The 23,171-nt window shown below is 49.1% G+C and overlaps 1 protein-coding gene across 2 annotated transcripts in view; it reads right to left on the minus strand.

Annotated features, from left to right (window-relative positions):
- Positions 1-20,023, minus strand: part of ADGRB1 (adhesion G protein-coupled receptor B1) — a 286,315-nt gene extending 266,292 nt beyond the window's left edge. Inside the window, exon 1 of one of the 2 annotated variants that reach the window (XM_062626900.1) lies at positions 19,007-20,023. The gene's annotated coding sequence lies outside the window, so the exon portion shown is untranslated. The remainder of the gene's footprint in view (positions 1-19,006) is intronic. The other variant, XM_062626901.1, reaches the window with a different exon arrangement.
- Between the last annotated feature and the right edge of the window lie 3,148 nt (positions 20,024-23,171).

Here is a 23,171-nt window from a genome sequence, read left to right on the forward strand (position 1 = left end):
AAGAGCAGTGGTGCTGCCAAGCCTGGTGACTAAGGCCAAAGAGAGAGGAGATAGAGGAACACAAGGGGCTGCTTGTTTGGGTTTTGTTTGGGGAGGTATTTGAAATTCAGCAGCCACTGGCAATGGAGAACAGAGTCCACTCAGAGCCTCTCTCTTCCCATTCATCCCCAGCCCGGCAAAGAAGGGAGGGGGGGAATGTAGGCTGAGGAGCAGGAAAAACAACCAGGCTCCTTAGAATAATGCCTGCCTGCAAGAGGCAGCCTCTGCCCACATCTGAACCTGGACTTCATCACATAGGAGGGAAGTCACAGCCGGAGAAAAGCCTTGATGCCCACTGCAGCGGGGTGTTGATGGAGCCTCTCTCCTTAGCAGTGTTTATGGCCAGGTTCACAACCTCCTTAGTGAAGGCAAAGCCACGTCTTTGCCTCTGCTTCAGTTTCTCCAGGTGTAATGCAAGTATAACACCATCATAATGGAGATATTCCTAAGCTAAATGATGTTAAAGAGTAAAATTGATTCCTATGGAGCAGAAAAAAAGCAGAAGAGGAAGATACAGGTTGTGGGTACAAGCAGCAGGGCTGTGAAGAAGGCAACATATCCATCTGTAATGAGCTGAGAGAGATACTTCCAGGCTTCCAAATAGAGAGAAGGCACTATCTTTAGTCATATCTAAAATATTCTATCAATTTCTTCTGCTCAGTTTCAAGAAAGATGAATTCAGTGAGACAAGGTTGCAGAGGAAGATCACTAAGATGGCAAGAACATAGGACTTACCAGAAGATAGGGGTGTATTTGGTTTTGCAGAAGGAAGGTGAAATTAAAATGCTATAATTAAATAGTAAGAAGGAAGTGCCAGGGGAAGAAACAATGGTTAGTGATGCCATGAGAATAAACAGCCTTGATCTAGCAGAAAGCTCTACCCAGGTGAGGTTTCTAGGCACCAGAAAGGTTATTGTCCTGTACAGTCAATCATAAAGGAGTAACAAGGCAATCTCCCTGCTACTGATGAGCTGGAGGTCACTAGGAAGACACCTGGCCTTCTAGTTCTGTCCTATGTTTCATGCAGAGAGATGGAAACAGCTTCACATCTCTGTAGCTTGTACAGAGCTGAGGGCAACAGGGGGCCTTTGCATCAAGGTGTTTCTCCATCCTGTGAGATGCCTCCTTGCTGTTTCCTCTCAGGGATTTGGTGAGTCATCAGCAGCAAGGTGAATGCTTCCTGGTCTCACCTTACACTGAAGTCCCCAGTAGCTCAAGGATTCATGTGACAGCCTATGGACCTGACAGCTACCTTCTGCAGGCAGGAGAGACTCCTTTCCACTTGTGTTCTCTTTTTTACTTCAAGGCCCTCCATCTCTAATGCCTTATCTTCCAGGATACAGATATTTTATGGGTCCAGGGCAAACCCCAGAGAACAAGCCCATCCTGATAAGATCTATCATGATGTTAACAAGCCGATTCACCATTTAAACCAGGTAGTCCAAGCCCAGCAGCCTTATTCTATCCTTACTGAGCTATCCTGGAGTCCTCCCCCTCCTTCTCTGAGCCTCAGACTGCTCATAAACCTCTGGGGGTTGCTGGGCACCATGGTACTGGGGGCAGAAACATCTTCTTCATGCACTGACTTCCCTCCTGCCTTATTTTCCTCTGGATGTCAAGGTGAAGGTAGCCAGGTGGGATGGAAGAAGCTTGCTGAGCCACCTCCTGCCCCCTTTAACTTTGCACGTGAGCAAATCTGAATCCAGAGAAATAGGTGCTCTGAATATAGTGACCCCTAATCCTCTCCAGTCTATATTATCCTATGATGCCTCAATCACACCTTCACATACCTTCTGCAGCCATTAGCCCCTACAACATGAGTACCACATGCACATTTGCAACAGAGGGGTAAAGCTCTTTGATCTTTCTCTATGTAGGTGCCATTCACAGCCTTTATCCCCTGTTTAAACCTCACCTTCAAGTCCAAAGCTCCTGTTGATGCATTTCAGTTGTCTGATTTCAGTCAAACTTAAGTTTAGGCTTCTAAAAATAAGATTCCCACTCTCCACATGCACAATGAACCTAAAGGACATGCCCTTTGCAGCCAGGATGCTGATAAATGCGGGTACAGAGCCAGAGAGACCTTCATTCCCTCTGAACTGCTCCTTTCAGTTTCTAAGATGCTGCTGTTAGTGAGACAGAGCTCCTTGGAGACCGAAAGAAAAGATGCAGAGGCAAATACTTCACTCCCCATGGAGACTGGATTCTGTCCTTATTAGCCTAGTAATCTCCTGGTCATTTTGGATGTAGCTCTACCCTCAGCTTCTGACACCTTTGTGGCAGCTCTCATAATACCTGATATTCTTCTGCAAACTCAGACTTGCTCAAGTTATGCAATGATAAAAGACAGATAACACTAAAAAATAAGGACAAGTAGCAATTACAAAAGAAAATCCCAGCTGTCATTGCTGGAACAAGCTGACAACTTTTCAAATTCCAAATATAAAAAGAAAAAAAAAAAATAACGTATTTTTAAGCAAGTTGAGATTTGAAGGGGAAAAGTTTCATCATTTCCAGATTTTTTTATTTTGGACATGTTACATAACCAAGTGAACAGCACAGGACGTAGATGTCTCCATTCAGGCCTATGCAACTCTGAAACGAGATGGTGCAATGAACAGTTAAACCCAGCCTGGATGCAGCTTTAGGGGAAGGGTGCCTCCAGCCCACAGGAGGAACAGCCACCACTGCCATGGTGTGACCCTGTACAAGGAATGTGCTGTCCCTCTTCATCCCTGTCTTGTTCCTGGACACTGACTGCTACCTTTGGTCCAAGGGTCCCTTAACATCTCGTTCACATTGCTGTTTTGGTCTGGGTGTGCTCTACTACTTTGTTCTCATAGGATCATAGAATCACAGAATGGTTTCGGTTGGAAAAGACCTTAAGATCATCCACTTCCAACCCCCCAGCCCTGATCAGGGACATCTCACACTAAACCATGTCACCCAAGGCTCTCTCCAACCTGGCCTTGAACACTGACAGGGATGGAGCATTCACCACTTCTTTGGCAAACCCATTCCAGTGCCTCACCAACCTCACAGTAAAGAACTTCTTCCTTATACCTAACCTGAACTTCCCCTGCTTCAGTTTGAACCCATCACCCCTTGTCCTATCACTCCAGTCCCTGATGAAGAATCCCTCTCCAGAATCCTTGTAGCCCCCTTCAGACACTGGAAGCTGCTCTGAGGTCTCCACACAGCTTCTCTTCTCCAGGCTCAACAGCCCTAACTTTCTCAGCCTGTCTCCATACAGGAGGTGCTCCAGCCCCTGATCATCCTCGTGGCCTCCTCTGGACTTGCTCCAACAGCTCCATGTCCTTTTTATGTTGAGGACACCAGAACTGCACACAATACTCCAGGTGAGGTCTCACAAGAGCAGAGTAGAGGGGCAGGATCACCTCCTTCGACCTGCTGGTCACGCTCCTTTTGATGCAGCCCAGGATACTGTTGGCTTTCTGGACTGCAAACGCACACTGAAGCTGGCTCATTTTCAGAATGCACTAAAGCAAAACAAAAAAAAAACAAAAACCAACAACAAAAGAAAATAAACCCAACCACCAACAGCAATAAAAAAACCTCTGATTAATATAGAGGCTGAAAATATGGCTATTTCACTGAAGTCCTGAAGCAAATGACATCTTCTCAGGAGATTTCCATAGTGGACACAGGCACATGTGCTTTATTTATAGCTCTAGTTTTACTGCAATCACTCACTCAAGCATGGCCAGGGCTGTTTACAGGCAAATGCGGTTCACTTCTCTCCTCCTCGACTTTAAAGGGCAGCTAGCAGCTTGTCCAGAGTGTTTGCTATGAATTTTATGAGCACAGCTTAATCACAGAAATAGAAAACTATGGCTCAAGAAACAGAGCTGCAATAGAGGGAGGCAAATCCCTCCCTTACTGCCCTCCTGGTGGGTGGACTATGACACAGAGATGCTCCAAAGAAGAACCAGGCTTCCTATTCCTTTCAGAGCTCTGCCTCAAGTCTGCCTTACTTTAATATGTTCCATTTATCACTGTTTAGAAGCCTCTAAATGGAGACATGGCACCTCTCTAAAAGGTTAATTTGATTCCTACCACAAGTCACAGCATCTGCGCAATCATCATGGGATGAACCTCCCATCCCTGTCCACAGGAGCTCAGACATGAGGTTGTAATGATTCTTTCTGGCCTCGAAAGCTCTGACTTTCCTTGTCTTTCCCTCTCTGGTGTTCAGTGTTCTGGATCTTAAATCAAGTAATGCTGAGGTATGGCTACAGAAATAACTATTGAGTTATGATCTTGGTCTACTTCATACTGCTATCACCAAATTCCCACTCTTCCTTTCAGTGGTCTCCAGCCCTCACTCTCACCACTATTTGCTTTGAAAGCTTTCTCCTTGACATCCTCTGGACTCTACTTATCTTGCCTGAAATCTACTGTTAACAGTTCCATCCCTAGCAGTGTTCAAGCCCAGGTTGGACAGAGCCTTGGGGGACATGGTCTAGGGTGAGGTGTCCCTGCCCATGGCAGGAGGTTGGAACTGGATGATCTTAAGGTCCTATCCAACCCAAACCATTCTGTGATTCTATGTTCATTCCCACCCAGGAATAGATCTGGGCCGGTTTCATTCCCTATAAATGTACACTTTGCTGTCACAGATGTCATCCCAGAGGTTTAGGTCTGCCTCAGTCTATCTGTTGGCTTGAAGCAAACAGGAGGGTAATCAGAATCCTCCTGACACAGCAAGTCTAGGGAGGAGAAAGGGGGAATCAATTCTTAGACTATGTGTTTGGCACTACATAATAGATATAACTCTAAATGCAAGCCATAAAGTTGGAGAGGCTTATAAATTAAATCCATTCTGTCCCTTTTAACTAAAAAGTGACCTTACCATAGAATTAAATGTGTTTTTTATCCAGTGATCTATGGAGCTGTAAAATTGGCTGTTTGTTGCAGTGAGATGTTATAGTACAGAAAGAAGCCCCCAGATAGGCATCTCCACATAGCTCAGACCCTGTTCTGCTCCTTGGCTTACAATTAACACAAGGCAACTCTATGGATGGGGATTTCACCCCTTTCCCTCCCAGGAGAAGGTGACCCATGTCCCAGGCTGTCCTCTGAACCATGGCCAGGCTGGGGATGGGAAAGTGCTGCTTAAGCAGGGCTGGAAACACATCAGAGTGTGTTCTAAAGATTAAGCTGTCTGCACAAATGCAGGGCAGGTTTTGGACCTGTGTCCTATCCCTGTTCCATTTACTGCATGCTAACTACAGTGTGAGATGAGGAGAGGATTAGAAAGTACCCTGGGGTTCAGCAAAAAGCCATAGTGGCAGAGAAAAAAGGGATGGAAGGTCCTTGATTGCTCATGTAGGGACTCTACCTCCCTGCTCCAATAATCCTACAAGAGGGTCTGAAATACAAAAGACTTACCATTGGAATCCAGCCCAGAGGACACAATTCAGGATGTTCCTGATGCTTTTGGATGGCCAGAAATTATCAGGCTTTGTCTTGGAAGAAAACGTAGTTTCAAAAACTCTGCTGAGTTACAGGTTGGTATTCATGCATATAGGCTTTAAGAGCCTGCAGGAGGCTCAATGCTCCAAGTAACATAATCAACAAAGGATCGGAGGTGTTTCAACTTCCAATCAGTATGACAGCAAAGAAAATCACTTGCCCCGTGAATGAAACAGATGCTCAGGGAAGTCGGTGGTGTATTTCCTTGTTATTACTGAGAAGGGGTACAAAGGAGGAGCCAAGGTTCTTCCCAGCTATTGAAAGTCACTGGAGTAGAACGTCCCACCACGTCTGCCTGTCTCTTCTACATGTGCACTGGACTTGTGTTGCCCTGTGAGCCATGAGCATCCATCAGACAGGAAGCGCAGATTCAGGAGTGCAGCTCTGGTCAGACAATGTTAAGTTGGGAAACTCATCTGAGATGCCACATTCCACTGTGCAACCCATTGACTTCGACTAGGAGGAAGTTCTTTACTGTGAGGGTGGTGAGGCACTGGCAAAGGTTTCCCAAAGAAGTGGTGAATGCTCCAACCCTGGCTGTGTTCAAGGCCAGGTTGGACAGAGCCTTGGGTGACATGGTCTAGTGTGAGGAGTCCCTTCCTATGGCAAGGGGTTGGAACTGGATGATCTTAAGGTCCTTTCCAACCTAAACCATTCTGTGATTCTATGATTCAGTGTATTGTTGATTAACATTAGAGGTTAATGTTTCACTGATTGCAGATCTTTAGAGATTCATACCCCCGCACACACTAGAGATGCCGGCACAGCATAGTACTTGCAAGGATTCACTAGAAGGAGAATAAACTTTCATGGTGCCCAGGTAAAACCCACCCTGTTATAAGAAGGAAAGAGATCTTAATAAATTTGATTGTACAGAGCACAACAATGCTCAGCCTCAATCAGAGCCTGTACTAGCTGTCATGCTAACAACAGCATCATATTTTACCCAGGTTTCCTCCCTATTCTTTCACCTTGAATATTAGCCAATGTTAGAGCTTTTCTTCTTCAAGGGGAAGAATACTTAATGTTTTAGTGAGACTCAACTACTTGTGGAGTCTTTGCTACGGATTCTATGAAATAAAGGGAAACAACCATTAATCAATCAGCAGCTTGTGCACTGGGCTGGACTGGGCTGATGTCCTCCACCTCCCAGTTCTGCTCACCTACCACACCAGTGCAAAACCACCAAGTTTTGTGCTGTTACCATTTGAAAGCTGCTTATGGCCAGTGTATGGCAAACCCTAAATAATGCAGCCATCCAGGACCTGCAATGGATCAAGTCAAGGACATCTGGAAGACAAGACGGACCAGCAAGACTCTTTGCCTCCAAAGAAAGAAAGAAAGGAAAACCCCCAAACAACTTCAAGCTTTCCAACTGCATTGGGTTTCCACAGGGAAAAATCAGCTATTCATATATGTGCTTTTCTTATCCTAAAGCCCTCACTGTTTCTGCCACAGTAACACGAGGAGACGCTAAGAGTTGAACCCCATTGTAGCAAAGAGGAACAGCTTCCCCAACCTCTTGAACCCCCAGTCCAAGCTTTCCTGAGGCTAAGAGTGCCTGGGGAAGGGTCCAAAGAAACTTGTACTTCGGGGATGGCAACAGCTCCGTGGAAGCGTCAGAGGGATAGGACTGAGCTGGAGATGAAGAAAAGACCAGAGACCACCCAGTGTTGACCTCACCTCTTCCAATGGCTTTCTTTCCACCCTATTCAAGCCATAGACCAACCAGCTGCCTCTGCACACAGGAGCTCTATATTGGCCATGCTCCTATTCAGTGCTGTACAACCCACGGTGATCAAGTGATGTAAGCCTAAAAGAGCTCATCAGGAAAAGCTCAGACACAGCATTGGTCAATAAATTGGGAAGGAATAAAGCACAATGACTTCAAATGATTGGCTCTGTTGATGACCTGGGAAACAGCCAGTCCAGTTGCCACAAGAACAGAGAGAATAAGGATGGAGGCAGATCCCCAGCTGCCAGTATTTGATGAGGGCTTGGCAGCAGGACAGAACACTTACACCACCAGAGTCACCTTCCCGACTAGAAGCCAATTTGCACAGCTAAACCCTGCTTCCAATTACTCCTTCTCTGCCTGTCTAAGGAGTTGCAGCAATCAGACCAACACTTACAGCAAAGGATGTCTGAGTGGCAGGATGGGCCACTGAGTGGGAAGTATGGCTGAGCAGCATCGTTAGCTCTCCACCCCATTGCTGGCATTTGCACTAGGGTGATTGATTTCTTTTTTCCTCCCTTCCTCCTCCCAACTACAAATAACTTCCACAGGGGGATCATGCTGTCTGCTCTGTAATCAACAGCAACTTCAAAAGGGCTCAGAGCTAAAAGGAAACCTCAGAGGGCCAGCATTAAGTGGGAAACACGCTCAGCATTTGGGTTGTAATTTGAGGTGGGAGGCTGGGGTTTTAATAACCACATCACCACAACTCACTATGAACTTTGCAGCTCAGAAACTGCTTTTAAGAGTGCAGGAGGTTAGAGGAAGACTTTGCAAGTCCATGTGAAAGGCAGCCATGTCCAGTGTGGACCTTCCGATGTGTTTAGTTGTGCATGGTAGCTGTATTTAGCATCAGCTCTCCTATCACTCCCCAGCGCTGCCCATTGCACACAAGTAGAGCCTAGTGAGCCAGCTCCAGGACTGGAAAAAGCCAAGTCCTATTTAGATCCAACCACCCTTATAGGCAAGGGGAGGGAGGTGACAAACATTACTGCTTCATCCCACATTCCCCTCATCATGTAAAACAGAAAACCTGGTAGTGAGTTCCTCTGTAAACACGTTTGAAACCTATTCAAGACAGGGAAGAGAAAGGTGGTTTAGTTCCCTGAACCTTTTAAGATGATCTCCAAACCAAGAAATAGTCCTTGTACATGCTGGGAGTTGGTAGCAATCACAGCCAGTTTTACCAGCCATGTTCCTCATCCCCAACACTACATCCCATATCATACCTTATGCTGTTGGTTCTCATACTACCCTCTAAGATGGTCTTAGAGGTCCTTTTGTTAAGATCTTTGCTATTAATCAGAAGTCGAAAGCCAGACCAATCAAGGGAAGGACCCACGAGTCATCAGCCCCACACAACCAGGAAGAAGAAGCTTGTGATGGAGGATTCCCCCTTTTCACATCCCAGAAAACTCCTCTCAAGTGCAGAACAAGCCTGAAACCTCATCTTTTCCCAGGACAACTGGGGAATCTGTTCACAGCAAGGCTTCAGTGACAGAAGTAAAAGAAGCCAAGTATCACATCTTAGGGCAAGTTGTGCGCACACTTCTGATCAAAGATGCTGTAACATCACCACTGGCCACAGCCCAGCTAAAAATCAGTGGAAGACTCCGAGAGATGAAGAGGTATGGACTTACCAAGAGGGTTCTTGAACAGAAAAGAGAGATTAAGCCAACAGGATATCAAACCAGGACTTTGTCCCAACACAGAACAAGGACAGTCTCTGCTTCTTGAGGGGTATTAAGGCTGTGTCACACAGTAAAAGGTTTTGCTCTCATTCAAAACACCACAGCACACTTACATTTCAGACCCAGACCTCAGTTCTCATCCGATTTCCTCCCTTCTGAGATACCAAAGGCTGTTGTCACACAGTCCCTCCTTGGAGTTTATCCTGCAAGAAAACCTTCAGTGCTTGCAGGCCTTTGGCTCACCATGAACAGATCAAAGAGCAGCTCCTGAGGGCACCTATGTCTGGGGCCGGGGTGGGGGGACATAAAAGTTCCCTCTTCACAGAATCACAGATGTTTGAGATGGGAAGAGACATCTGGAAATCACCTCCTCCAACCCACCCCACCATATTCCTTAGTCTTGGTAGAGGGTCAGCCTTTGGACTATTATCCCACCTAGGGTCTTGCTACCAAAACCTCCCCTTCCAGTGGCTTTTCCACTTCAGTAGGCACTGCCCATAGCCAGGCAGTGCCAGACGGATGCCTTGGATACATCAATAAGCATGTAAACTCTCATGGAAAAGGACGCCTTCCTGATATTTCCATGCATCCCACTTAACTGGATCCCCCCAGCTAACGGGCATTTTGCTGGGATCTCTCCCAGCTTTCCCCTTGCCCTCCCAGCCTTGCTGCTCTTCTGACTGTCACCATCTCTCCCGCTGGTAGCAGAATCACCTCCATCTGGAGGATCTGGAAGTCCTTACAGCACTGCTATCCCTACTAACATATCTAAAAGCCCCAGCTGGCAGGAGCCAGCAAGTCACACAGGACAGAAAATATTGAACATTTTGCATGTTATTTCTTGTGAGCATTCAAAATATGCAATAAATGTACATTCATATTTATTTACTCCTTCACTTGCCCTCGTGGAAGACCTGTAAGGGCTAAGATGGGCAATTGGAAGGGCAGTGCTGTGTCACATCTGCTGCCTCTACTGAGACGTGACTCAGAAACCCACTGGCCTCTTCTCCCATATGTGTTTCTTTACCCATATGCTCTACGGCCACAATCCACATGGTCCTTATCACAAAATCTGATGCTCATTCAGGATGGCTGCACTCCCCAGAGCAGAGCAGGCACTAAATGTCCTGGTCTGAACAGAAGTTCTTCACAAAGGGTGGTGAGACATTGACAGGTTGCCCTGGCAGTGTTCAAGGCCAGGTTGGACAGGGCTTGGAGCAACCTGGAGTGGAAGGTGTCCCTGCCCATGGCAGGGGGCTGGAACTGGATGAGCTTTAAGGTCACTTCTAACCCAAACCATTCTGTGATTCTATGACTCTTCTTAAATCAAAACCCACCCCTAGAGCCATCAGTTTCCCTAGAAAGATGCTGTGCCTCGGGTAACACTTGCAAGGCAGGCAGCAAGTCAGACTGTTGACTAACCATACCACTGCCAAGCTCCAGCCCAAGTGTATGTGTCAAGGCAGTTCAGCCCTGCTCACAGGGAAGAGGTTCTTTGCATTCCACACATTTAACACCACTGATGGCCCAACAGACAGCAGCTGTACATGCTGCTAGGTTACAGAGATTTTTCCCTCCTCCCATCCCTGATTTCTGCCATAAAAATCATAGGCCCTGCTGTAATTTTAACTTCAGAGAGAGATATTCTTGGGGCCCACACAAGAACTAAATTCCCTTTCCATTGCATGCATATGGTGAGCTTCTATTAAGCTCCAAAAAACAAGGTGCTCACCCGTGCTACATTCTTTGTATGCGCAAAGGTGAGGAGCTTTATGTCAGCAATTAACCCTTGTTTCAGCTCAATAGGGCTGATCAGATTGTATAACAACATCTGAGAAGGGGAGATTAGCAGGACAAGCTCTTTAGTACATAAGACATCAGTGCAGTTACTCAAAATGAGATTTCCCTTTCTTCGCTGGCAGTTGATTAAAGCCTTTTTCAGGCAGTCCTTTCTACCTTCCAGATGCTTAAGACAGGTGATGGAGGAAAACTCCTTCCTCTTTGTTTGTCTTTTGCCTGGGAAATTGCAACAGAATGCATCTCAAACATGGTCAGAACAAAAATATCATACCCAGGAATGCATAAATGTAAGTGTATGTGCCCTAATGCATAGCTTTGGTAGAGCTGACCAGATGCAAAGGTTTTCATAGCATGGTTCAAGAAGGGAGAAAATACTCTTAAAGCAAGAGCTGAGTCCAGAAATAGCTTGTGAGAGGATCAATTTTTGCTGCATGTTGATTTATTCAAGCCTCTCACAGTGGCAAAGCCCTCTATAACAAAATATCTGATTACGGGACTATGACCATAAATTCCACATAGCCTCAAGCAATGGCCAATGAATAACTGACTTGTTAAGGGAACGAACCTGCACAATGAATAAATCTACCAACAGGGTTTTCAATACAAAAAACCCCATCAGGACAAATTTCCTTCTGAAGGTATATCGACTTTCATTTGCAGGAACCAGCAGATATTTGTTTCCAGGAGATAGCCATTGTTAAATTGCTGCTAAACAACATGGAGCATGAGACTCCTACCCCAGGCTTAATCTACTTGTATATCAAAATGGGTTGGACTATATACAAAGGACCATTTTGCAAGATGAAATGTTACACAAGGTCTCCAGGAAAAGTACGTGTTTGATCCAGAGGGAACAGACTTCCAGACCCTCTGTTGTAGAAAAGCATCAAGAAAATAAGGCTTGGGGAAGGAAAAGAAAACATGACTCAGGAGGAAGGTTTAAGGGTGAGCATGCATTCACAGTCAAAACACAGGAAAGGTGATTCATGCCTTGGCTACTTGGCTGGTGCCCTTCATTTGAGAATCCCTAAAGAAGGGTTGTTTGACAAAGTCCATTTGAACAGCTGGCATGAAGCCCCATAGGGAAGAAGGAAGTCAGGCATCCTTATCTGAAATGAAAGCACCAAAGTGCAGAAAACCCTATGTCTCAATGAAGACCAGAACCCCTGGTCTGAGACACATGGTTTGGCAGTGGAAGAGATCAGCCCTACAGTGGTCTTAGTCCTCAGTGAGGATTACACTGCAGCATCTCTTATAATCAAGCCATGGGGTTTGGTGTTGGGTAGACCAAGCTTTCAGTGGCTTGTGTGTCTGTGGGCTTAAATAGTCAGCTGAGAGGTCCACAAGAAGACGGGAGCACAGATGGGATAGGGACAAAGCGTTTCAGCTCCAGATCTATTCCAGCATGGAAATTGTGATGACCCCTATCCTGAAAGCATTAGAGTGAGAGCTATGCTAACTCTCCATGAATATGGAATAGGTAGGTCTGCCAGGAATGGGATAGCCCTAATAGCTGGCAGAGTGAAAAAAGAAAAGAGCCGTTTTGCAATCAGCAAGGACTTTGTTATAGACCAGCTGAGCTCAAAGAGCTGAAGGAACATGTCCTTCTAGTAAAGCCAACCTGATAACAAGGAGTAGACAAGGTGAATATGAAGGTGGGAGTGCTGACATTGTAGGATGAGTTGTAACAAGGGCTGCCTCTGTCCAAAACTAGATGTTCAGAAGAAGAGTTGGCAATAATATACACTGGGGCATGCATGTGGTATGCACAAAATGGTGTCCCAAATATATGCAGGATCCCTCCATCCTTCTCACAGGCCAAATCAAGTCAGCAAGCAGCAGCTCTACCTGGAGTAAACCACTACCCTAAAAACTACTCAGGTTGGATATAAGGAAAAAGCTCTTTACTGTGAGGGTGCTGAGGCTCTGGCACAGGGTGCCCAGAGAAGTGCCAAATGCTCCATTCCTGGCGGTGTTCAAGGCCAGGTTGGGAAGAGCCTTGGGGGACATGGTCTAGTGTGAGGTGTCCCTGCCCATGGCAGGGAGGTGAAACTGGATGATCTTAAGGTCCTTTCCAACCCAACCCATTCCATGGTTCTATGATGCTCATTGGAAAGAGGATTTTGCAGACTTCATGTATCTTGCTTCATCCATTCACTTCAGTGCACCAACATACTGACATAATGCACTAACACACATTGGATTACAGTTCCCTGCTTCAGTTTTTACTCCCAGATATTCTAAACGAGTAGAAAGCCTGGATTTCCTTACAGGGTTTCTCTTCCTTCTTCCTCCAAATACCATTTGCTTTCCCTGATCCCCGTTGTCCAGGGGCAAGGCACGACACCAAACACAGCAGAGCTTTTGCAGTCTCAACAGCTCATTTATCACCAGCTCCTTGATCAATGTTTTATGAAGGGATATTTTAGACAAAAGCACAGAGGGAATAGAAGGAAAGGAAGGAACGGTCCCCAGTTTAATTTTGATAACATTGGCAGGGGGTGATTCACTCCAACAAATGAAAATCAGCAAACCTTCTCTCATGGTCTCTGGCAGAGGCAACCAATTTACATCCCCATAAAGGGGGCAGTGATGTGTGTCTGTGCGAGACAGTCACCAATTGAGCAGCCCTCTCATTTTCAATATTATCTTTCTTTTCCTTTCTTTCTCCCCCCATTCCCTGAGAGCTTCCTGAAGCAACATGACAGATTATTGCAGCATAATCAGCCTAATACAAAACCCTTGCTCCAAGAGGCACTGCGAGGTTATTTCTAAGCCCAAGATGTGATGACAAATGGAAGTTCTAAAAGGACTCGATTTAATGCTCATTTTCTTTTCCTTTTTGACATGTGTTGCTGTGTTTTGTAGCCCTAGCATTCTGAAAATCATCAGGTTGGATATAAGGAAGAAGCTTTTTACTGTGAGGGTGCTGAGGCACTGGAAGAGGTCACCCAAAGAAGTGGTGAATTCTCCATCCCTGGCAGTGTTCAAGGCCAGGCTGGGCAGAGCCTTGGGTGACACAGTCTAGTGTGAGGTGTCCTTGCCCATGGAAAGGGGTTGGAACTGGATGATCTTAAGGTTCTTTCCAACCCAAACCATTCTGTGATACTGTTCTATGATTCCATATTAAAAAGGCAACAATCACATGGGGTGAATGTAAGGAAAGGTATGTATGCTCTCCACATGGATTTCCATGCCACATTGCTCTTCAAGAAAGAAGTTTACCTTCTAGTCAGTGATCTCTTACATTCTAACAAAATGCTACCAATACTGGGTTGGGAATGACATGGAAGCTCACCCAGTTCCAACCCCCTGCCAGGGGCAGGGATGTCTTCCACTAGAGCAAGCTGCTCCAAGCCCCTGTGTCCAACCTAGCCTTGAACAATGCTAGGGATGGGGCAGCCACAGCTTCTCTGGGCACCCTGTGCCAGTCCTTTATTCACAGTAAAGAACAACTTCTTTGTATCTAATCTAAATCTCCCCACTTCCAGTTTAAAGCCATTCCCCCTTATCCTATCACTATATGCTCTTGTAGAAAGTCCCTCTCCAGATTTCCTGTAGGCCCTTTAGGTACTGGAAGGGGTGGGGTGGTGCTGTGGGAAGACTGCCTTTTTGCCAGCAGGAGTGGGTCATAAGGTAGATGAGACCTCCTATCCTGCGGTGCTGGAGGATGCTAAACACCAGGATAACGGGATAACGTTAATGGTCATCCTGACTTGAAGAAACAAGGGTTTCCACAGTCCCTGTTGTGGTGATTTGAGACTTAAAGGATTGCTTCCCTAAGGATTTGGGACCTGGAAGAGCCACACATCTAAAGAAAAAGAGTGTTTCTTAGTTCAAAAGAGGGCCCTGTCTCTCCAGTGCATACGGGATACTGCTTTCCCTGTCAGAGATGTGGTTCAAAGCAGCTGAGATGCAAAGAAGCAGATCCCTATCCCCACCTTTGCTGAAAGAACCCTGCCCCAGACCCTTTCTTCATAGCCCCAAATCCCTGTCCCACCCAAATATATGGATGGACATCACAGAATCAAAGTATCAACTCAGCTGGAAAAGGCCTTTAGTATCATCAAGTCCAACCAGCAGCAAGTTACCCTTGCCTTAATCCAGTTTTATCTAAGCACAAGCATCCCCCTCCTGCCCTCTTCCATCCCATCACATTCTTCAAACCTCAAACAAGCAGAGGGCCCAGAGAATTTAGGGAGGGAGCCATAGGAAGAACACGGGAGCATCCTGTGCATCAAGTGCTGGGATATGCTGGAATACTTTGCACTTTGCAGCCACATCGAGCTGTTCCTATATGTGCTGCGACACCAAGAAAGACAATCTTCTGCAGACCTCCAGGCCAGATGCCAGCTCCTTTCCCTTTGAAGGCTCGCTTGGGGATGTGAATTCTCTTCTTCAAGGGGAGGAGGCGAGCTAGTTACAGAGACAGCCTGTCATCCATCTTGAAGAAAACCCTCTTCGCCCACTGCACCTATCCTAGCAAGGTGGCCAAGCAGCACAGATCGTGCCCAAGGAAAAGCTTTGACTCATTTATTTAACAACGCAGCTAATTAATGAGCTGAGCTGAGCTGATACCCTGCAACAGGTATCGATGGCAGGGGATTTCCTGCTACGCTTGAGCTATGGGAGAAGGTGGGTTTGGATCTGGCATCACACTGCATCCCCCTCTCCTTCCTAAAAATAAAAGGGGGGAAGAAAAACCATCTGCAAGCATCATGGGAACCCCCCCTTCATCTCCATCTCCCCCCTTCTCCTAAAGCAATGATGGGGCAAAATCTCTGCTGGTCAATACTCTGGGTTAACTCCCAGAGCGGCTGAGCATCGCGTTGCCCACTCATAGGGAGCAATGGCTCACACACAGCATCCAAGCAAGCCCTTGGGGCTGGGGGTTTCCCCCCCACCCCATCCTGGCTATAGGGGTGAGAAGAGCCACCCACACTGTTTGCACTCCCTTAGCATCCCAAATAGCCTCTTCTTTCACAATGATGCTGAAATAGGGGAGAAGCGTGAGGGGAAAACATGTGGGGGAGTATGGTAAAAATACCGGGGTTGGGGGGGGGGGGAAGCCCATGGGAATGCGATGTTCGGGAATAAACCCTTGGAGCGGCGTGTTTCGGGTGCGGAGCAGCTCTTCCTGCAAGCCCCAGCCGTGGGGCTTGTTGGTTCTTTGGGGGGTTTTAGCGGGGGTAAAGCGGGGGTCTCCGCTCCAACGGGCTGTGCCGAGCATCCCTGCGCTCCGGGGGCTGCGGGCGACCATAGCCGGGCTGCGAGCGCCACCTCCCCGCCGCTCGCCGCAAGCCCCGTGCCCCCCCCTAGATAAAACTGCGGGGTTAAGGGGGGACCCTGACACGAAGGTTGAGGTGCCCCCATCCTTTTCCCACCCAGCGTTGCAGCGGGGATGGTCCCGATCCTATGGGAAGGAGGGAATGAGGGTGGTGGTGGGGTTTGTCGGTAAGTTTGGGGTGGTTGGAAAAAGGGGGCTGTGGGGTGCTTGGAAGTGAGGGAAAGGTCTTTGTGTGTGTCCCACACCATCCCTGGGTGCCTTCGGGGTAGAGAGCGATGCAGCTCTCCCTGGGGTGGCAGAGCAGTGGGATGGGGTGGAGATGTTTCCCCCACCATGGAGGCTGCCTTTGGCTGCTCATTGAGGGGCTAACTGGGGTTCAGGAGTCCCGTCCCTTCCCGTCCCTTTCCCCCCCTCAAACACATGCACACTTCTCAGCCCGGGTATGGGATCTGTCATGTTCCCCTGTCTCAGTTTCCCCCATTAAGGGGAACAGGGGTTCATCAACAGACCCTCCTGCTTTGCAGCCAGTCCTTCCCTGAGCCTGCCCACCTTTGCTGGAGAATTAAGGGGTGTCCAAGCCCCTATTCCTGCTGCCAGGGCTCTGCAACAGCATCCCGAGTGCTACGGAAAGGACCAGGAGTTCTGCTCTTTCCTTGCCCCTGTCCAGTTCCTGCCCAGCCTTCCTCTTCACCCTCCGCAGCAGAAGTGATGCTGCACCCCGACGCCGATATAACATGCAGCGCTGAGCATGGGGCTCCCCTGGTGCGTGTGTCCCCAGCACCCCTGAGCTCTCCATGCCCCTGCTCCCAAGACCCACCAAGCAGCATGTCCTGTGTGCCCCATGGCCCCTGCCTGGCTCAGACCCGTGGCCACCCTACCCCGGGCAGTGCGGCTTGGCTGCGAGCTGGTGCAATTCCTCAGCACCCTCCGAGGGTAAAAACCTCTCCCTCTCTGCCCCGCAACCTCCTTCCTCTTCCCCCGCGAGGTTCTTGGGCACAGCAATGACTGCGGGACCCAGGTTAATGAGTCATTAATTAATTAGGGACCCACTTAATATGCACGGGGAGTTGTTTGTTTCCTTTAGCAGCCCGGACTTTGGATGCGATCCCAGCTCTGCGAAGCCTCCAGCCTCGTCTCCCAGCTGATAATAGATAATACAGATATTTCAGCACCAGCCAAAGCAGAGTCATCATCATTAATACATAGCCCTCCCTGCTACGCGGCGGAGGTCGCCGCTCAGCTCCGCGGAGTGCCCGGGGCTCATCCCTATGGCTTTTCCATAGGCTTTGCATAAGCGAGAGCAAACCTATAGCTACTCAACAGGTAACGGGGACGGGGAGGTGCACCCCGCACCTTGGCCACCTCCTGGTACCCTCGCTTTTGAGGTGATCCTCGCTCTGCCGCTCAGGCAGGTTTTGGCATCTGTCAAAGTAGCTTTGCTCTTCCTCACCCCCCTCTTCCCCTCCTCCTCCTCCTCCCTCAGACATCAGCTGTCAGCTGGCCCTGGCGCTCTGGAGCTGGATTGAGCCTGAGCCTTGGAAAACCCCAGCTCCAAAGGGATGGGGTGGCTGGGGATGGAAGGGGGATGTCTTGCCGTCCATCCCTTTGACCTTGCCTTGATACTCCCCTCCTTACCACCTCCTCTCTATGCAACTGATTCACACAGGGGTTGTTTCCTTGGTCAGGGCAGGATCAGGGACATGAGTCACAACCTTGCAGAGTTGATCCGCAACCCGTGCCTTCGATTGCTGGGGAGCGATGCCTCCTCTAAGCCAGGACCGGGGCACAACCAGGCTGAAAAGTCCCTTTGGAAGCTCTACCTGCTCCCCCTCACCCTGCTTTTCCTTCCAGCCTTGGCAAGAGCCATGGCTGAAACACCTCTCTGCGAAAGTCTGAAGATACATCAACAGCCACCCTCCATCAGCGAATGTCAGGCCGTGAAAGGGAAGGGGGCGGTGGGGGAAGAGGGAGAGACAAATTCTGCGATTCATTCCCACACAGGGTGATTCAGAACAAGATGCTTTGTAATTACGCATTCCTGATGGAGACTCCTCTCTCCCTCTTCCCCCCCCCCCTTTTCCTTCCCCAAAGAAAGGCTAAGCCATGCCTGGATGCCAGCATCCCCCAGAAGCTCAGTTCCAGGAGCAGCGTTCGTGTGTCTGTGCCGTACTCTACATAGCCTAAAGGCTAATTTTCTCCCATAGTGTGAAGCTAAGTACTGATAAATGGCCTTTGGGGTGGGACATTAGCAGCTCATCACCTCCCCAGCCATCGCCTCCAGCTCTGGGAAGGTGCCACACAAGCGGTAATGCAAGCACGGATCCCACACACATACCTAAAACACCCCTGCTCACCAAGGAAAAGGCAAGGAGCTGGGATAAGGGCAGATTCATGCCGGGGGCAAGCGGCTGCTTATCCTTCAGAGACTTTGTTTGCCAACATTGCAGGCTGAGGAGTCCCGGACCCCAAGGCACCGCGGCTTCGCAGCTCTTTGCAGGCTATCTCTGCAGCTCTCTCCCCGTCGCGATTCCCAGCTCCTTTTCCCTCCCCACGGCTGCCTTCTCCCCCAGCAACAACCCGGTCCCCAGCTCCTTTCCTTAGGACAAGAATGCATTTCCCCCCCCCCATCCGCATCCTGCAGACATCAATATTTTCCACCTCCTCTTGATGTTTGCCCACAGGACCCGCATGCACGAAAGTTAAAACTTCCCATGGCAGGGAGCGATTATGCTCCGTCAGTCCAAATTGCGGAGCGGAGGGGATGAAAGCATCCTCCGGGTGCTGTTTCCAGGGGTAAAAGCAGAAGGAGCGGGTACCCAACCGCTGCCTCCCTTGGGGATGAGGAGAGACATCCCCCCCTCCCCGGTCCCTGCACTCAAAGCACAGCCCGAAGAAGTCGTGTCTCCCCTCTTCCCTCCCCTCCGAGGAAGAAGGAAAGGGTGGCCGGGAGCCCCTTACCTTGCAGAGCTCCCCCAGGTTTTATATCCTCCTTCTTCCCTTTGTCAAATTCCAAATGGAAACCAGCAACATATCCAGGGGTAACCAGCCCAACATTGGGCAGCGCGTGAAGTCCAGAAGGATGGCACAGCTCTCCCTCCGCTCCCCTCCACTCTCGCCTCTACATATATATATACATACGCACTTATATATATATATACATGTATAGATCAAACGGGAAAAGGGAGGGAAAAAGAAAACTAAAAGAAATGGGGGTGGTGAGGGAAAGGAAGGGAGAACCTTTGGTGTCTCTGCAGACAGGCAGGTGGAAGAGAAGAGCTGCAAAGAACGAAGCCGTTTGCCGAGGAGAAATCCTTAGGAGAGCGGAAAAACGCCGTTAAAAGCCAGTAAATCATTAGATCCAAGCCGACGAGCGAGTCTTCTCCGTAAAGGAAAAATCATAGAGCAGGGCTCTGAGTAGCTTTCCCAGCAGCGAAGAGCGAGAAGGGTCTTCTTCAGAAAGAGATGTTTGTTTGCAATCCACTCGTCTGCTTTGCTTGCTTCGTCTCTCTTCTCCCCCCACTTTTTGCTTCTCTTTTTTCCTCTTTGAATTCTGCTTCTGAATCTCTCTCTGTGAAACTAGATCCAGTCTTTGTAGCCAGGGGCTGCATTAAGGATTACATCAGGCTTTTATAAGCTTTCCAGATCACACATTAGAGTGAGAGAGAGAGGGAGAGGGAGAGGGAGGGATAGGAGGGAGGGATAAAATGCACACACACACATACACACGCACACGCACGGATCGGAGCTTTGTAAAACAGGCAGCTATAGGCAAGGACCTGAACCACCACGGTATCGCATCGGGCATGCTCCGCTAGCCTATAGGAGGAGAGGAAGCATGGATGGATGGATGGATGGATGGAACAGAAGAGCCAGCGAGAGCCGGAGTGCGTTGGCGTCTGAGCAGCACAACCTCCCCGGGACAGCTTAGCCCTAAAGCGGGGAGCCAGGAGGTGAAGAGGGAGCCGGGATGATGATGATGATGATGGGGGGGGGGGGGGGGGGGGGGGAATGACAAGGGCTCTGTTTCCCCCCCCCCACTAAAGAAAACCCCTGCGGGAGAGGCGCGGGTCGCCCCCCGAGGGATGCGCAGAGCCCCGGCTCGCCGCTCCTGGGTACCGGATTGGGCAGGGTCTGCTGCGAGCCAACAACCTGACGAGGGGCACACGGAAGATGGGATGAGGATGAAGGGGAGCCCCGGAGCATGCGGGGTTCCCCAGGACCCCGGCTTGGCTGTGGCTTTGCACCAGGGCATACGGTTTGCTCAGGCTTGAGACAGCAACAGCCGTTAACCCTTTCTCACTTATTCCCTTTTTTACCTCTTTCCTAGCATCCTTCCTAACTCCTTGCTCCATTAACCCACACATATATGGGGGGGGGGGGGGGGGGTAATGTGTGTGCATCGCACCAATGTAACCCGAGGGTGGCAGGAGGGGAATGGAGATTTTGGGTAGATGGAGGAGGAAGACTGGGGTAAAAGGTACGTGCTTCATCCCAGCAGCTTTGGGGTAAAGATGCTGCCTTTGTGTTTGCAGCCCCAGGAAGGTCCCCTGATAAGGAAGAGCCTGCGGAAAGGGGTGGGAAGGGGATGGAGAGGAGAGGGATAAGGCTGGAGAAGGGGGCAGAGCAGGGGGACTTCAGCATCCTGCCAGACTTCAGGACCTGCCCCTTGTCTTTAACCCTTCCTACTCCATGAGGAGGAAAACGACCCCTTTCCCTGACAAAATCACCCCCATCCCTGCTTGGGGCTGCTGCAGTGGAGGGGCACAGACCTGCCCCCAAGGGGCCGAGGCAAAAATCCCTGCTGCCTTCACCCTCTGTCCCTCTGCCTTCAGGGAGGGTGGGAGCATCCCATTTCTTTCCCGAGGGACTCCCCAGGGCACCTCCACCCCCTTCCCTTGATCTTCTTCCCCTTTGATCCCTTCACTTCACCCCATCCGGCTCTTTTCGCACCTCCAAACCTCTTCCTATCCCCCCCCCAAAAAAAAGAACTTCCAGGGGAAGGGAAAACGGGAGAACACTGTGGAGAACACTGTTTATTTAGGGGAGATGAGCATCAAGCGCTGGCTGGAGCGCAGCGAACCAGCCTCTCCTCGCCCCCAGCCAGCACTGCAGCACTGCTGGCCAAAGGCATCTGTGACATCTCCAGTTAAGCGGGGACTGGAGCAAAGGGGCAGCTGGGGCCTGAAATACTGGTTTTTAGCCGACAGGCGGCTATGCTGGATTAGAACGGTGCATGCTCCGCATGGAAATCTCTGCCTTTCCCTCTCCTGCGTTCAGGAGTTTGTTTTTCCTTCAAGAAGGCTTCCACCGACTTCCCCAGGGATTTCTTCTCCTCTTTCTCCAGCTTCTCTTCATCCAGCCCTCGCGTGTGCCAAGCAGGATTGATGAGAGCTTCGGTGGGAACAACAGGGTGCATGGCAAAAGGAGCCCATGGAAAGCAGTGGGTTCTGCCCCTGTGAGCCCCATGGGGCAGCCCTGCAATGCCTTTGGGGCGGTGGGGGAAGCGGGGGGCACTCACCTGCGTCCGGTGAGAGGGAAATGAGTTCAAACTGAAACAGGGGACGTTCAGGTTGGATATAAGGAAGAAGTTCTTTACTGTGAGGGTGCTGAGGCACTAGAATGGATTGCCCAAAGAAGTGGTAAATGCTCCATCCCTGGCAGTGTTCAATGCCAGACTGGACAGAGCCTTGGGTGACATGGTTTAGTGTGAGGTGTCCCTGAGCATGGTAGGGGGTTGGAACTGTATGATCTCGAGGTCCTTTCCAACCCAAACCATTCTATGTTCTATGATACTATGCAGAGTGAGGTACAGCTCTCATCTTCCCTGTGTCATGGGGCAAAAAAGCTCAGCACAAAGAAAAAGTGCCACTGACAAAATTAAACACATTTCTAACCCCATTGCTGCAATGATGGAAATCTCATCTTTGTGAGAATGCAATGAAGGATTTCATTGCAGCCCATTTCTATGCATTCCTAGGTAGAGTGGTCCATGAATCCACAGATCCTCATTTAACAAAAGTGTGAACATGACCCACACCTTAAAAACACAGAGGGAGAATGGCCTGTTTTATGCCACTTTACATTTATGTCAACTGGTTTGACCATATTTTAGTCCATTTTTCCATCTTGGCCCACTTACTTTGTGAAGGGCAGCCCTTGGGTCCTTAAGCAAAAAGGGGAGCATCATGCTGGAGAGCAAGCCTGGATGAGCACCAAAGCCATAGAAAGGGACGGAGAAGTTGCATTAACAGGGTTTTTGCCCTCACCAGTCTCCATAGTTCCCAAAAAGTGCATCCAAAGGGAGTCACTGAGCCAACACCACTGGAACACACCAAGATGTAAAGATACCTTTGTGTTGATGGTTGTTGCCCCTGCTCCCCATGTATAGACCTTGCTGGGACCTGGGCTGCCCAGTACCATTTATGTACTACACAGAGAGCCCTTCAACAGAGTTTCCAGCCCCATTTTGCTTGAAACTATGTAGAAATAAGCAAAAGACCAGAGATCTGCCCAAACTGGCAAGCCCTGTCCCATCACAACGCAGTGTGAGGACTCCTGAAGTTACTCATAACAGATATGGGTGCTATCAAGACTTCCCATTTTAATTGCCAGAGGAAAGAGAAGCAGACAAAACAAGCACAACCAGAGGCTTTAGGGCACAGCAGCTTTTGGGATGCACCAACCCCAGACCACCATGGTGATGCTTGTAAGGCCAACCTACCTGTAACACTCACTGGGGAGACTCTGGGTGGGTTTTATGGCAAACACTGGCTTTGCTGTGCAAAAACACAAGCAAGAGACAACTTGGATTCTCCTCTCCACTAGATTCTTGTTGCCTGTGCCCATGTCTTGTTTAGATTTGCTAACTCCAGGCTTCTGGTCCCACTGGGTTAATGTATCTGCCCCTAAACTCAGCTGGAAGCATAATTGCAATGTAGAGAACTGAGCCCAGTTTGTTGGAAGAGTCCCCCCCTTGCCAATGGCATCTCCAGACATCAGAGGTGTAAATGAGGATGGCAAGGGAACAAAAAGGGAATGTCTGGGCTTCCCAGGGGATCTGTTTGAAGAGGAGAAGAGCAAAGCAGGACACCTTGTGAGTAATCAGTTTACCTCCCCTCCAGCA

The sequence above is a fragment of the Pezoporus occidentalis genome, unplaced genomic scaffold (genome assembly GCF_034315485.1).
Source record: "Pezoporus occidentalis ecotype Australia unplaced genomic scaffold, CSIRO_AGI_Poc_V1 ctg3, whole genome shotgun sequence".
Taxonomy (NCBI): domain Eukaryota; kingdom Metazoa; phylum Chordata; class Aves; order Psittaciformes; family Psittacidae; genus Pezoporus; species Pezoporus occidentalis.